General features: G+C 35.1%; 1 protein-coding gene across 2 annotated transcripts in view; it reads left to right on the forward strand.

Moving 5' to 3' along the window:
- LOC136041352 (uncharacterized) overlaps positions 1-14,923 on the forward strand; it is a 96,709-nt gene that overhangs the window by 39,195 nt on the left and 42,591 nt on the right. The window lies entirely within an intron of this gene.

Consider the following 14,923-nt stretch of genomic DNA (forward strand, 5'->3'; position numbering starts at 1 on the left):
TCCTCTCTCTCTCTCTCTCTCTCTCTCTCTCTCTCTCTCTCTCCTCCTCTCTCTCTCTCTCTCCTCCCTCTCTAGAAAAAAAAATTATCCCTCTCCAGGTATCCGTAAGGCACTAGAATTGTTTGCTTTCATCTAAATCGGTATTCTGCTTTAACTTATACAAACTTTTTTGCCAACTTATATGAATTGCATAGTCATTGAAGGGATTAGCGTGGAAAAAGTCTTCAGTCGCCGTACAAAAAGTGGGGTAGCGAAGTAGCAATGTTACTTGGCAGTTTTCAAATTTTTTGGCAGATTTTGTCTTAAAATGCCAGTTTTACAAATAAAAATCATAAATAAGTGTGAAAAATTGGCCGACAAATACACTCTCCTTTCTAAAACCGCATTGTCCTTCTCTCAAACGAGATGAAAGATACAGCTGCGGATTAATAAATGTATCCTAAAACGAACAGAAACAAATGATTGAGCCAATCAAAACTTAAAACGAACAGAAATGACCACAAATAGGACTGGGGCTGCTTCCCCTTAAGCTTTGTGAACCCATAGCGTCACTTGCACCTTAGTGAAAACAAAATGTATTTTAAACAGATAATTATAACTCTGAAAGACTTAAAACTATTGAGGTTGCAAGAAATTAATGTCAATATTACTAACCAGTTAGTAGTCTGCTTTCATCAGTTCTTTTCAATGATTTTGATCAGTATTTTTTTGTTTGCTTATTTTATTAATTAGAACCACATTGCTCAGATAATATACTGATTCGAATAGAAGTAAGTCCTTTCCCGTCGTGTGGTAATCCCCCAGCTATGTTTCGGAAATGTCCTTTTTAGGTTTCATTGAAAAACTTGACTTGACTTTGACTTAATGCTCCTGCCGAAATGCTTCCGGCGTCGAGAGTGATGCTACATGGTGCCTTCATTTGGACCGGTCTCTTGCAAGGATGTGGACGTCCTCCTGAATATTTGCCATGGTTAAGAAAGCACCTGTCGTGTCCTACCATCTGGTTGGGGGATGACCTCTTGGGCGTTTCCCGCCGTGCAGCACGGGATTAAAGTCAAAGATCGTTCGTGCGGGAGTGTCGGGGGGCATGCGAAGGAGATGTCCGTACCACCGTAGTGTTCGTTGGGCGAGTTGGACTGAGAAGGGCGTTTGAGGAGTTAACGCCAGGAGGTTCTCGTTGCTAACAAAATCGTGCCAGCGTAGTCCTTCAATGCGACGAAGATGTTTAGTTTGGGCTATATTTACGGTGCTAAGCACAGAATGAGTGGCTGGCCAGGTTTCGGCTCCGTAAAGAAGCACGGATCCCACCGAAGCATTGTATATGTGCATCTTGGTCCTACGGCTGATAGAAGGTTTCCTCCAAAGGGCACTTAGTCTTCCCACTACAGCTGAGGCTTTGACAGTTCGGCGCATTAAATCTTTGAGGATTCATCCGTCATTTGAGAGGATAGAGCCAAGGTATCTGAATTCCTCAACAATCTCAGCTGGTTTCTCACCGACCATTAGGACTGCCGGGGGAAGCGGTGAGTTACGGGGCTCAACAAACATTACTTTTGTCTTCTGCCAATTATTCGACAGCCCTATCTTTAAGGCTTCATCAGCAAGGATCTGTAGGGCTAATGTGAGCTTCGACGGTGAGTCGGAGACAAGAGCAAGGTCATCGGCATAGTCAGCGTCTGAAAGTACTCTATCACCGTAATGCAACCCAAACTGGAGGCGGTTTGTGGTCCGAGTCATAATGTAGTCGATGGCACAATTAAATAGCTCTGGAGCAGTAGCACAGCCTTGAAGGACTCCAGTATTGATTTCGAAAGATGAGCTGCGTCTGCCATTGACTTGCACGCAGCTTTCAGTCCCTTCGTGGAGCCGCTCGAAAAGGTTGCATCCTAATCCCCTAAGTTTTTGTAAATTGACCTCTTTAGAACTTTAGGAATAGAACCCCCTTGCATAATATTTTTTTCCTCATCTTACAAAGTTGAGGGTGGCAAAAATTTGTTAAAATACCTTGAGCACATATTTCACATGAGTTAAACATCTTCATAGGTGTTATCAGTAGAAAGGCAAAACATCATCCCTGAAGAAAGTGTGCTAAACTATAGGCGAAAGAGATAAACTACCCACCGTGCCAAAAGTGGGGTAGTAAAGTTGCAATGTTACTTGGCAGTTTTCAAATTTGTTTGGCAGGTTTTCCCTGAAAATGCCAGTTTTACATATTAAAATCATTTTTCCTCAAAGAAAAGCTATTCAAACACAAGTTATGCTCCGCCTTGCAAATAGTGGGGTAGCATAGGAGCAATCCTACCTGGCAGTTTTCATTACCTAGTAAAAAACTTGCTGGCAGATTTTGACTGAAAATATCAGTACTTCTACTATCCCTGAATTTTTGGAATTTCCCCAAGAATCTGTTGTTGAAAAAAAATAATTGATTCCCTAAAAATCTCTTTCGTTGAGGGTTGCCACCCCCAGTGATTTATCACTAGGGACAATCCACTTCTAGTAAATATAACTCTCGCTTAACTTGACATGATTTTTTCACTACTTTCTAAAGTTTTTGTCTCGATTAAAAACACATAAAAAACTAGACATAGATCATTGAATTACTGACCTTTCTACCTCTGCTAGTAAAAGCATAATGTTCATAAGATTATACCATTTCATCAAAGATTCTCTTGTGACTTGTGGTAAAGAATTTCATTTGAACACGTTTACGGTCTGTGTAATTCTGAGCATCGATGAAAGCTGGGTTATTTTAGACAGCTGGATCGTTTAATTCTTTTTTTAGTATTCTGTTTAATTTTTAAAGGCCTAAAAATATAACAAAAGGCTAGATTGAACAATTATTCTAAAATGAAATAGAGAAAGCATGGTACCTATGCAGAGAGGGGAGAGGGGATTTTGTGATAAATTTTGACATATTTTCATTATCGAGCAATAAATTTGATGAACATACCAATCGAGACCTCTTTTTATGTTATTTCAAAATATAACCCTCATTTTCCTCAGAAATTACATTAACCCTTGAAGATGATGCCTTTTTCTCTTATTTTCCGCCATTTTACATTGAGTCTTTATTTTCTTTTACTCTAGGTTTTGCATATAATATATTAATACATAATACTTGAATGTGTAATAGATTTAAGGGTATTTATGTATTATACCACCAACACTCAAGTTTGTGCTGTATAAAACTTGAGAACAAACCGGTTTGATATGTCTGTATTAAGAAATAATTAGCTTCTGCCCAGAAGAAAACTAGTGACGGGTGACAATAATTATACACAACAACCAGTAAATTCAAACTTGGAAAAACAGAAATTACGAAAAATAAAAGTTGGGTCCTTGTTCAAACTGGGTTCTAACAAAAAATTTAGGACTTCCTCTATCCGAATGTTCGTCATAATCCTAAAGCCCACTACCGGTACTGAGATAGTTGTTGTTTTTCTGAACAAGTTTGGTTGAGATATTGTAATACCTTCAAACAAAGATACGACACAATAGTAATACCAACAAATACGACATAATTTCATCATAAGGCGTGAACTTCAAACTAGAAAGTGAAAAAAAACTTCAACAGAGAATAACAAGTTGTAAATAAAGAGAATTGGAGCAACAAGCTAAAAATTGTTATTAAATGGTTTTTCTTATGTTCTGTCCTGGGTCTCCAAAAAAAGTCAAGGGTAATAAGGTGTAGCCTTCAGGGAAATCTGAAGAGATTGTTGAACTAATTCGAAACGTCTTATGCACATGTATGCCCCCCCCCCTCGCCAAAGAAATCCGATAGAAATTTTGATCTGTTTCTTTCAGCATAGTTGAGAGGTTCAGTAATTATACCTCTAGAGATGACATTACTCTCTGTAGTCTTTGGGGCAAGGGCTATAGGATATGGGATTTTACCGTTGTTTACGTATAGTATTTTTGATTTGGAGAGGGGTATATTCTTTTCTGGGTCTCCAAAATGGTTAAGGGTAGTTAGGCAGAGCCTTTAGGGAATGCTGTGGAGATTGTTGAACTAATTTAAAACACAGCTCTACACATACTAAGGTTAAGGTACTAAGGGAATATTAAGGGGGAAGCTGAACTAAACCTAACCTACTATGTGCATGCTGGTTTTCAAAAGGGTGTATCAGCAATATCTCATTAACAGATGAGTGTATTCAATTGAAACTTTAGGGAACGTTGAGGGGGATGTTGCCCTATGCAAAAATTTTTATTTGTAAACTACGGCTGCTACCGTTATACTAAGGCAAAGGACATTTGAACTTGAAAATTTTAGGTAATTTTGAACTAAATCACAATAATATTTGCGTACATGTCATCAAAAGGATGAATCACTAATATATTAAAACGGCTTTGGAGTATTAAGGTGAAACTTGGGACTGTGTTGAGTGGGATGTTGAAGTAACTTAAAGCATCATATTCATGCTTTTATTACTAACACTGTTAATACTACTTACTACTACTATACCTACTACTACTAAGGTTAAAGGCATTAAGATGAAATTTTCAAGAAATGTTGAGGAGGATTTGAGCTAAATCGGAAAAACAGTATGTGTCAAGATGGTGTACTAGCATATCTCACGATTATTATGTTGACATTTTCTAGGCATGACACTTACGTGTATACTATAATTACTGCTAGTACTATTACTACTATTACTAAGGTTGAAGGTATTAAACCAAAACTTTTCTGGAATGTCGAGGAAATGTTGAATTGCATCAAAAGACGTTACATGCATGCAGGTTGTCAGAAAGGGGTATCTGCAATAACCCAGAATGTTCTAAGATATTAAGCTAAAACTTTCATGGCACGTGTACACTACTTTTTTTCTTAGATGAAATTCCTTTATTGATCAATTCACAAAATAACATATCAAATTATATAACCATAGCCACCACTAGAAGGTCAAATAACCTCTGTGTAGTGACTCAATTAATTAATTGAATCACTACACATTAAGTCACTAAAACACTAAGAAGAAGAAAGAGAGAAAAGGACTAAACAGTCACAAGGGACCGCTCTCACCCTGCATCTCGACTAAGAAGGAACTTTTTAACCTGCGACTTAAATGAAGAAACTGATTCAGAGCCCGTGATGGTTTTCAGGAGGCTATTCCAGTGTGCACTTACGTGACGAAACACATGAGCTGATCTCACTGTATTTCTCTTGTCATATACTAGTTTATCTGCATTCCTAGTATGATAAGAATGATAATCGGAATTAGTAGAAAAAATATCCACAAAATAAGTTGGCGAAGGACTATTTAAACATTGGTATACCAGTTTTAATAGCTGGTGACAAGTTTCCTTAAGAGACGAACTGCTTTATTCTGAATCGTCTGGATTCTTCTGTAATTAGCATAAAAATTGCTTGCCCAAAGAGAACACCCATACAGAATATAAGGTCGGATAATCGTACCATAAATAATATTTAAAACTGGAACCGGGAAAAAAAAAATACGAAGTAAACCTAGGCCTCTTGCTGCCTTGGACGATTTAATTTTACAGTGTTTCTTCCAATCCAAATTACAATCATCAAAAATTCCCAAATACCTCGTTTCAAAAACTTGATTAATAACAATAAGCCCACACTTGTAATGAACACTTATTGGTTCTCTGCGGTAATTTCAGTTTCAAATAAAAATCCTTGCCACACACTAGTTTAATCTAGTTGTAAAAATGCAGGGATTCTCTACACCAGTAAGCCAGTACACCAGCTACACCAGTAATCACCAGTATAGTCCCCAAGTGCCGCAAATTTGGTTATCCTAGGTCACCTTTAAGAACAAAACTTCTATAATTTCTCTGAAGGTCTATAAATTGAAAAATACATAAATTGCAGAGACTGCAGTTGTTTCACCCTAGTTGCCCCCCCCCCTCCCACAGCTCAATACGGTAATGGGTAGCTGATAAGAATTTAACCATGTAAAAGAACTTGTTCATCTTCATAATCTTGATTTCCATAGTATGTTTTGTCAAAACATTTTCAAATTATCAAAATGACGTATCAGCAATATCTTAGGAACTACTATATTAATATACTCCAGAGCCATACTTACTACTGTCATCACTGTACCTTCCAATATCTAATCATGGTTTGTAGACTTATCTTCCTGTTCTTCCAAACTTTTTTTCTTTTGTGAAAAAACACCCCTGAGCCTTGGCTATTCTACTTTTAACATCTTCACTGCTCCCACCGTCTTTACTAATAATACTACCAAGTTACGTGAAGCTGCCCACCTGATCAATCTTTTTGTTACCCAATGTCACCTTTCATCTTCACATATTCCTAGTCTTAGCGACTTAGTCTTCTTAAAATTAACTTTTAAACCTATTTCTAGCACCCTGAACTTGCAAAACCTCTAAAAGTTCATTCATTTTACTCACACTTTCATCTTGGATGCTTAAATCATTAGCTTAGTTTAGGTCCAGGAGATATTTTCTTCCCCATTTGATTCTGTGGGTTCCCATTGCCTTTCCTGTGCTCCTTAAGACGAAGTCCATCAACATGATCCATATAAAGGGGGATAGAACACAACCAGGGTTAACTCCTGATTTAATACAAAACCAGAAACTAACGTCATTTCCTACCTTAACTGCAACATTGTTATTCTCTTACATAGCCTTAATCACTTTAAAGTATTTCTCTGATATACCATACAAGGATAGGACCTTTGGTATAAAGTCCTTAGTCAACAGAATTTGCTACTACTTATGCAACTACTACTTTTACTACTACTACTGAGACTATTTATGATCGCAACTGCTACTACTCTGACTGTGACTAATTACGACTCCGACTACTTGCGACTGCGATTCCAACTGTTTGTGACTGCGACACTCTATCCAATGTTATCAAAAGAATGTATATGAGGTATATCAGGAAATGTTAAGGGAATCAAGTTGAAATTTTTGAGGCATGCGGAAAGCGAATATTTGATTAATTTGTGTCTATACTCAAGACCCTAATATGAATAGGGTTAGAATTCCTTCTTGCTTGTAGAACCTCAAAGGTTAAGTAGATTTTCAACCCATTTAACTGAATATTTTTCCTGTACCCATTCACCTAAAGTATTATAGTAGGCTACAACTAATTAAAAAAATTGTTGCAAAATTTGTATAAACACTAAGCCGACATCTTAATTCTTATAGGGAAAACCGAAAATATCTAAAATAACTATTTTATAAACTGATGAAAAAGACTATGTCAATAAAAAACAAACAGAAATTGATTTAGAAATCTTTCTCCGCAAACAAACGTATTCCAAAGCAAATGAAAAGCCACATTAAACCACAGCTGAGCAGAAATAAAGTCCAATAATATTCCTGGTGTAAAATCACCATAAACCACTATCAGAAAATAAAGGATATCCAAAACGAAGAGAACTCACAATAAATAACCAAATCAAACTTAAAACGAGCACAACTACCAGAAAGAGGAGTAGAAGCAACACCCTCGTGCTTTAAAAAAACTACTTGTAATTTCCTCAAAATTATGTCCTTTTCTCCCCCTTTTATGCTCTTATTCCTCTTAGTAGTGGTATCTGCTTGTTCTAAGTTCGACAGATTATTTATTGTGATTTTGTGCGTTTTCTGTATCGTTTGCTAGGCTGTAATTTCTTTGTCTGGCCCCACTCCTCACTCTGTTGCGGAGTTTGCAGTTACGGTCCTAGCGAGGCAAACTTGTGGAACATCCACCCAGACTCCACTATGAGACCACGCTAGCAGGATTTCCCTTTGGGGGATAAGGATGGAGGAATGTACCTATAACGGAAAGCAGACCCCAAACCATCATACAACATAGGAAGAGCTCCAACCTTTGACGCCCAGCCTTTCCTTGTCAGGAAACGGCTGAGGAACGCCTAAGGTTGTCCTATTGAAACGTTTAGGGAATGATGAGGGGAACGTTGAACTAAATCAAAAGATATCATTTGCATCTCCAGGGGCTCTCAACAGCGAGTATCTCAGAAAAGCTTAGGCTATTAAGTTGTAATTTGCGAATATGCCTATTATCTACCAGTAATGAAACTATGTCAATAAAAAAGCAAAGATAAATGAATTTAGAAACATTTTACAAATACATTTTCATTGAAAACGCAATTGAGAACAGAAATAATCAATACTCTATAATAATTTCAACTTAAAATGAACGTAAATTTATAAAGACAATCAGACCCTTGTAAAAAAACAAAAAAACAAAAAGGGAAACAGAGATTAGTGAAAATAAGAGTTTGGCTGTCACCACTTTCTAAAGGCAAGAGTGTCATTGGCACTTGACTGGTATAAAAATCAATTTTGAACCTTTTTTTTTATCATTATAACATTGGAAAACAACAAATTGATGATTCCACCCCATGAATTAAGGTAATCATATTTTTAACTATAAATAAACTTTTTTTTCGATTTTTCCTGTAATCCTGATTTTTTTTTGATAATCCAAAAAAATATCATCTTCGTTTGGTCACAAAAATTCAAAAAAAGGGATGGGATAATAATCTCAGTATATGCGTCAGCTCATACTTGTGAACCTTAATTCACCTTGCAACATTTTGCTGTGTTGTTGTTGATGTAATGAAAAATAAAAAGAAAACATCCACAGTCTGACATTTAGAAGTTTTACAAGGGTAGTAGTCTGTCCCTCATTTGTGTTCATTTCTTTTTGTTTCAATTTGACGTTGTTTATTTTCCTGTTTGTTTAAGGATTCCTCTATAATGATATTCAGTTTAGTTTATGTATAACCTGTCAAAACAATAAAAAGTGCAGAGGCACTAAATGACAGAGTACAACATAAGAAAAACTAGGAGAGAAAAAAAAGCAATAAGAAAACTACATAAACTAAAAATTATAGAATGAGTACAAAATGAGCAATATCTGTAGTCTGTATGTTAGATGTGATGATTTATGTCATTTTCTGTTCGTCTTTTGTTTCGCTGATAAATTCATATAGATTTTTTTTTTTATTAAATTGACATACAGTCTCTGTGTCACTGTTTTCCACTTTAATATGGCTCTACTTTTCTTTCGATTTTTTCTTTTTTTTTCTTTTCTTTCTTTTTTTTTGTATGGTAAGTTTTTTCAGTTTTTCCATAAATCAGCAATGTTGTTTAAGCTTTGCAAAAAAAGTTGATTGTAACATTTAAATTTATGCTTCTTAATTTGTTTACTTTTTTACTCAAAGATTGTAGTTTTTTCTTAAGGGACTTATTTTTTTCTTTCAGTTAAGCTTAGTATTAAGTTTTATGGCACTTTCATCTTAGTAAAGTGAACATAAAAAAAAAACAACATGAAAATAGATGGCGTTTATGCAGATTGCAGCTATATAAATTAGGCCAATTAATTGAGTTCGTTATTTCTATATCTAATCTTAATAATATTCTTTATTTGATTTTATTTTCATTCTCGAGGATATTTTTAATACAAAACGAAACATTAAATCCATAGCATTTTCTCAGCAAAATTAGAATAGATAGAGGTAGCCCTCCAAAATGGAACATTATCATTAAGAACTGTCCCCTCCTTCTTGAACAATTTGCAAATTCGGATCCATCTATAGTTGAAGTAGCTTGCTTCTTTTCATTTGAATGGATGTGGACCGGCTAATTGTTAAATATTATTAAAGAGAAGGCAGTATTTAATTTGGTAATTAATTACTATATCATCAATGTTATAAACCTATGAAAGCTGGAAATCTGTGTTTACCGTATGATCAACACTCTCTACTCACCACATGCGTGCATAAATAACAACTTCAACTGAAGAATGTTACCGTTGGCTGAAGCATTCATGATAATGTCATTTGTCTACAACTGTATACTTTTTCAATTTCGTCATCATCTTCGGTTTTTGCCATCCACTTTTTTCAAAATAAATAAACAAATCATCTGATGGATTTAATACAATATACAAGGCTCATAGTTTTGCCAGCTGTACAAAAGAAATGGGATTCTCCATCGGGTGAGGGGGGAGGTAAAAAAATATTTTTCACCAGAAAATTAAACCCTAGAAGAGGAATATTCTTGGTTTGCAGGTGGGTAGGAAAGGGGAGGGGGATAAAATCTACATGGCTAGTCTTCAATTACTTTTGTATACTACTATTGTTATTATACTATTACTATGATATACTTTTTAACCCCCACAGTTAGCATGTTCTTTGCATTTTATTTTTATATCCGATTTGCCTCCCTCGTTCGCCTTAAAAAATAAATACTCATAATTAATTAATGCCCTCCATAAGATAAAAGCATGTCTACTGGGGAAAATTTTGGCTAAGTTTTAGAGAACTTGGTAGAAGGTAATGGGTCCAAACACGAATTCAACTCATGTTTTCCAAAAGTCTTAATCAGCATCATTGCAATTTTAACAGGAGCCAGGACAGTTTTGAAAATAATGCAAGGAAAGAAATGGAAGGTAAATATTTAAAAAATGTAACGAGGAAAGTAAAACTAAAATATTATGGCTTTCGTAGTTTACTCTCGCAGTAGTTTCAAAGTATTTTAAATTGGAATTGAGTGCCTTAATTCTTCGTTGGCAAAGTTGCCCAGAGGCTGTGGGTGGGGGGCGGGGGTTGTTGTCCCCAAAGACATAATTAATGAGCCTTTCAAACATCCTGAACAAAATGGATATCTCAAAATTTTGATTAGATGTGTTTGGAGCAATTTTGGGTGCGAGGGAGGACTGGCTGCTGTCTTACCACTTAGACTGTTAAAAAAGGCACTAGAACTTTCAATTTCGAATCCAAATTCATGCCCTGGTATAAATTCCGTCGTTGGAGGATCTGAGTATCTACTTTGTCGTTCAGACACTATGCATGTGGCATGTAGCCTACACATGGTCAATAGATATAGCCAGGGCGGTTGCACAATTTTTGAAATTCATTGACGAAGGGAATGACTCAGTTCCGAATTCATCCGCAGCTTTTTACTGTTATACATTCCTGAATTTGAAGAGAAATAGTTAAATTATCCTTGAGATTAGTCTCAGGTCCTTAATAGTTAAATTATCCTTGAGATTAGTCTCAAGGTCCTTGAGATTATGACAGGCCCTCATCCTCCCTTTGCACTTTCTGGCTGAAGAGCCTTGAGACGGAGATCAGCACCGCCGGTTCCGACCTTAAGGGTCTAGTGCCACATCCTTTACCTTTGTTTTTTTAGATTAGTCTAGTTTTTCAGAAACATTTTTAAGAACAGGTTTTGTAGACCAATAACAAATGGAAAAGAGACATTAGGTTGCTAACTTGCTATGCTTCCATCACAAAAAAGTACGCTTTATTTTCAGTTAGGACAGGGGCGTAATTTGCTATTGGGCAGGGGGACATCTACCCCCTCGAGACATCACTTTCCCCCTGGACTCTGTTTCCCTCCCCCCAGCTGAAATGTAATTTGCAAAAAAATAATGTCAAAACTAATATAACATTGCATAATTCAATCATCTGGAAAAACGAGTCAGTTTTTTTAGTGTATCTACGTTTATGGTAATATATGACTAATTTTTCGTTTTTCACTGTCATTTTCGTTTGATCTGGGAAAACTAGCTACAACTTTGCCCCATCCTGGGTTTGGACGAAATTAGTCACTGAGTAGGGACACTTTCTCGAGAATCCCTAGAGTTATGTGCCATACCCTGGGCGAGACCAGGGTCGTGTCGTGACATAGTCCTAATGCCACTTGATTTAACATTGTAGCATCAAAAGATACTCTTTTATCTAATTTAAAAAGTTGGAATATTTTTTATTATTTTTTTACGTGTGTTAATTATCTCCTAAATTATCTGATCAATAATTGCATCATCATATCCTAATCTTTCCTGTCAATAATTTTGTCATTATATTTTTCCCCCGTAATTATTTATTATATTATGTTTTTCTTGTCAAAAAGTGTTTCACTATCTTCATTTTTTCTGTCAACAATTTTGTTGATCATCTGTTTGGTTTCAAATCAGCAAATAAATCGACAGTCGGAACCCGGAGCCTCAAACTATCGAATCACAAAGTTTAAAACCATCTATTGCCCGGGCCGTAGGATGATCACTCTTATGGATAAGCTTGAATATCTGCAGCATTTTAGCTGTAGCCCTAATAAAGTTTCCTGTTCGTAATTCATTACGTTGAAAATAATGACCATTAACTGAAATAAGAACTTATCGCTGAAATGTAGCGAGTCCAGTATTTTTCTAGCAAGAAGTTAAAAGTGGTATAAACACTTTGTCAGAATAAAACTCAAGTTTATGTTAAATGTCCCTAAAATTTATTTTTAAATTATTTTATAATTATCAGAATTAAATTATTATATTTAATTAGTACAATTATTTTAAAATTAGTGTCGCTCTTTTGTTCGAAATCTCAATTAGACGAAACTGTAATGCCGATTATGTATCCCATTTGGAAGTTTACGAGCTAGCAAAATTTGGAGTATGAATTTCGTATTTGATCAATCATTTAAGGTATTATTTTATGGGAATAGAAAAGACTCAAGTTTGGAATAGCACTTCTTTTGTCTGTACAATGAATCTAGCAAAAGGTAGAAATACTTAGTATTTGAGAATAATTATAGCATTAGTAGCATTTTCCCCTTGTTCTTTCCTGGACATGAAGCCCTACGGGGGAGGCTTTTTTGAAGAAATTCTTGTTGTTGCATAAATAACTCTAAACGAGTTGGGATAAATATTTAGATAAGCGAGTCATTCATAAATATTTGCTTATTTATTGACAGGCATTTTCGTGACATGACTTGGCCATTAGTTATTTAGCTGTTCTAGATCACTTAATGTAATAAACTCTCTAAATTGTGTGTTCTATAAATATAAATTTTAGTATAAATATTATAATATAATATTATATTATAATATTGATATATTATATAAATACATTATATATTAATATAATATATTGTTATATAATATATTAATTTAATATATATATATTGTTTTAATATAATATATATTATAATATTATTTAATATAAATATTATAATATTATAATAAAATTAGAATTAGTATAAATATTAGTTTTTTAAATATCGAAAAAATGTGCTCCATAAGTTCATCATTATTTTTTATAAGGGACTTCATTTGTGTATTATGTGGGGTTTGATTTCTGGCAGAAAGCAGGATAAAAACGGAACTAATGCGAATACATCATGAGAGTAGATAATATATCTTAGCCACAATGTGGCTAAGATCTTATCTTAGCCACATTGTGGCTAATCTTATATAGCCACAATGTGGCTATATCTTAGCCACAATCTCAGTGTCACAATGTGGACTATCAGCTCTCTTTTCGTGGCAATCTTTACTGACTACCAAGATTCCTTATTAGTAATGATGAGGGAAAATTAATTTGAAATCCATATAAAGTCATACCCTGGTGGTATGTAAGGTTTTTTTTTGAAATGGGTGGCTGTATAACTTGTTTAAGAATTAACGACGCTTCTTGACTACTAAGGTCCCTGCGTGGCTGTATAACTTCAGATGGCGCTCATTTGATTTGAAATTAGAGGTTATAGTACTTCCACTTAGTATTTAACACTAACTCTAGCCATAACTCCATTTTGTAGTCCAAACTATGTTTTAAGGTGTACAGTTGTGATCCCAAAATTTGCAAGCACAGACGATGGTCACAAATTGAGGACTCGTTTACTGCGATTTTATTTGTCGTAATATCTTGTGCCTGGGGTAAATTATGCGCTTGTGAAAGAAGATTTCGTTGTACTTAACTACAGCTGTATCAATTTGTCCTGTTTGTATATAGTTAAGACGAGGAAGGGAACGAATTAGTACTACTACATACTTTTTAACTTCACCATTTCAATTTTGCACTTAAGTATACGTTAAAATTACGTTAAAACGTTAAAATTAGTGAAAATCGATATTGTTTATGAATCTTTTATTTCTATTAGTTGATTTGATTGTTATGTTACTTGGGAACATGTCACAAATTCTTCAACTTTGTGAGAATTTGAACCTGTTTATAGTAATAAATTTCAAATCGAATGTTGTAGTGAGAAAGTCCGTTTTAGCACTGTGTTTGGGGGGGGGGGCTTAGAAAATTAGAAGAGGGTTCATTTGATGAACATTCTAATGTCCCTTTTAAGATTTGAAAGTAACTGGAGGACAAATATCCCCCTCCCGTACCCTTTTTTCTGACTAGCCCTATCAAAACCTGGATACGTCTCATCAAAATCATAAGCTAGCCATTTTTTTCCAAGAAAAAAGTTGAAAGGCGAATAAATATGCCTCTAGGGAGACAGCATGACTCCTCTCAATCAACACGGCTAGAGTTGTAAATAACAACACTACTTGTTAATTCTTTACATTTATGATGAAAAAAGGGCTTGTTTGCTATTGAATTTGTGAGTTGTACTGAGTTCAAAACAGATATTACTTTTTTTTTGAAAAGTCTCGCAAATAGGCTAAAAGATTTTAGTCCTTGGTCGGTTTGAAACTTCTCAGTGTACTCCGTTGGACCAAAAGTGACTTAATGCATTGACAACTGCTCTAGTGCCCATCTCCTAAGTGGAGGCAAAGAAGAGCCCGATTTTTTCCTGATAAGCTTGAAACTAACATAGTTTAAATCCACAGACTAAGGGAGTCTCAATGCAGACAGGGGAAAAATTGACTCCCCTCAAACTTTGGCTCAACAAAACTGACAATCACTTCATGACTCACTAAAAACGAACAAAAAGCTTTCACTGTTAAGGATTAAATGCAATCCAATCTGATCAGAAATTAAATAAACAATCCCTGTAAACAAACATATTACAGGTACTAATATTAAGGAATAAATAAATATCAAAACGGGCAAAACTTAAATTGAATATTCAAGTCAAGCCAAAAACGAACAAAGATGCATAATAAGCAATATTATGGCGACTGCCCCCTCTCCAACTGTGAAATCTAAAGCCTACTGTGTCATATATGCTTTACTGAAAA

This window comes from Artemia franciscana, unplaced genomic scaffold, assembly GCF_032884065.1.
Source record: "Artemia franciscana unplaced genomic scaffold, ASM3288406v1 PGA_scaffold_168, whole genome shotgun sequence".
NCBI lineage: Eukaryota > Metazoa > Arthropoda > Branchiopoda > Anostraca > Artemiidae > Artemia > Artemia franciscana.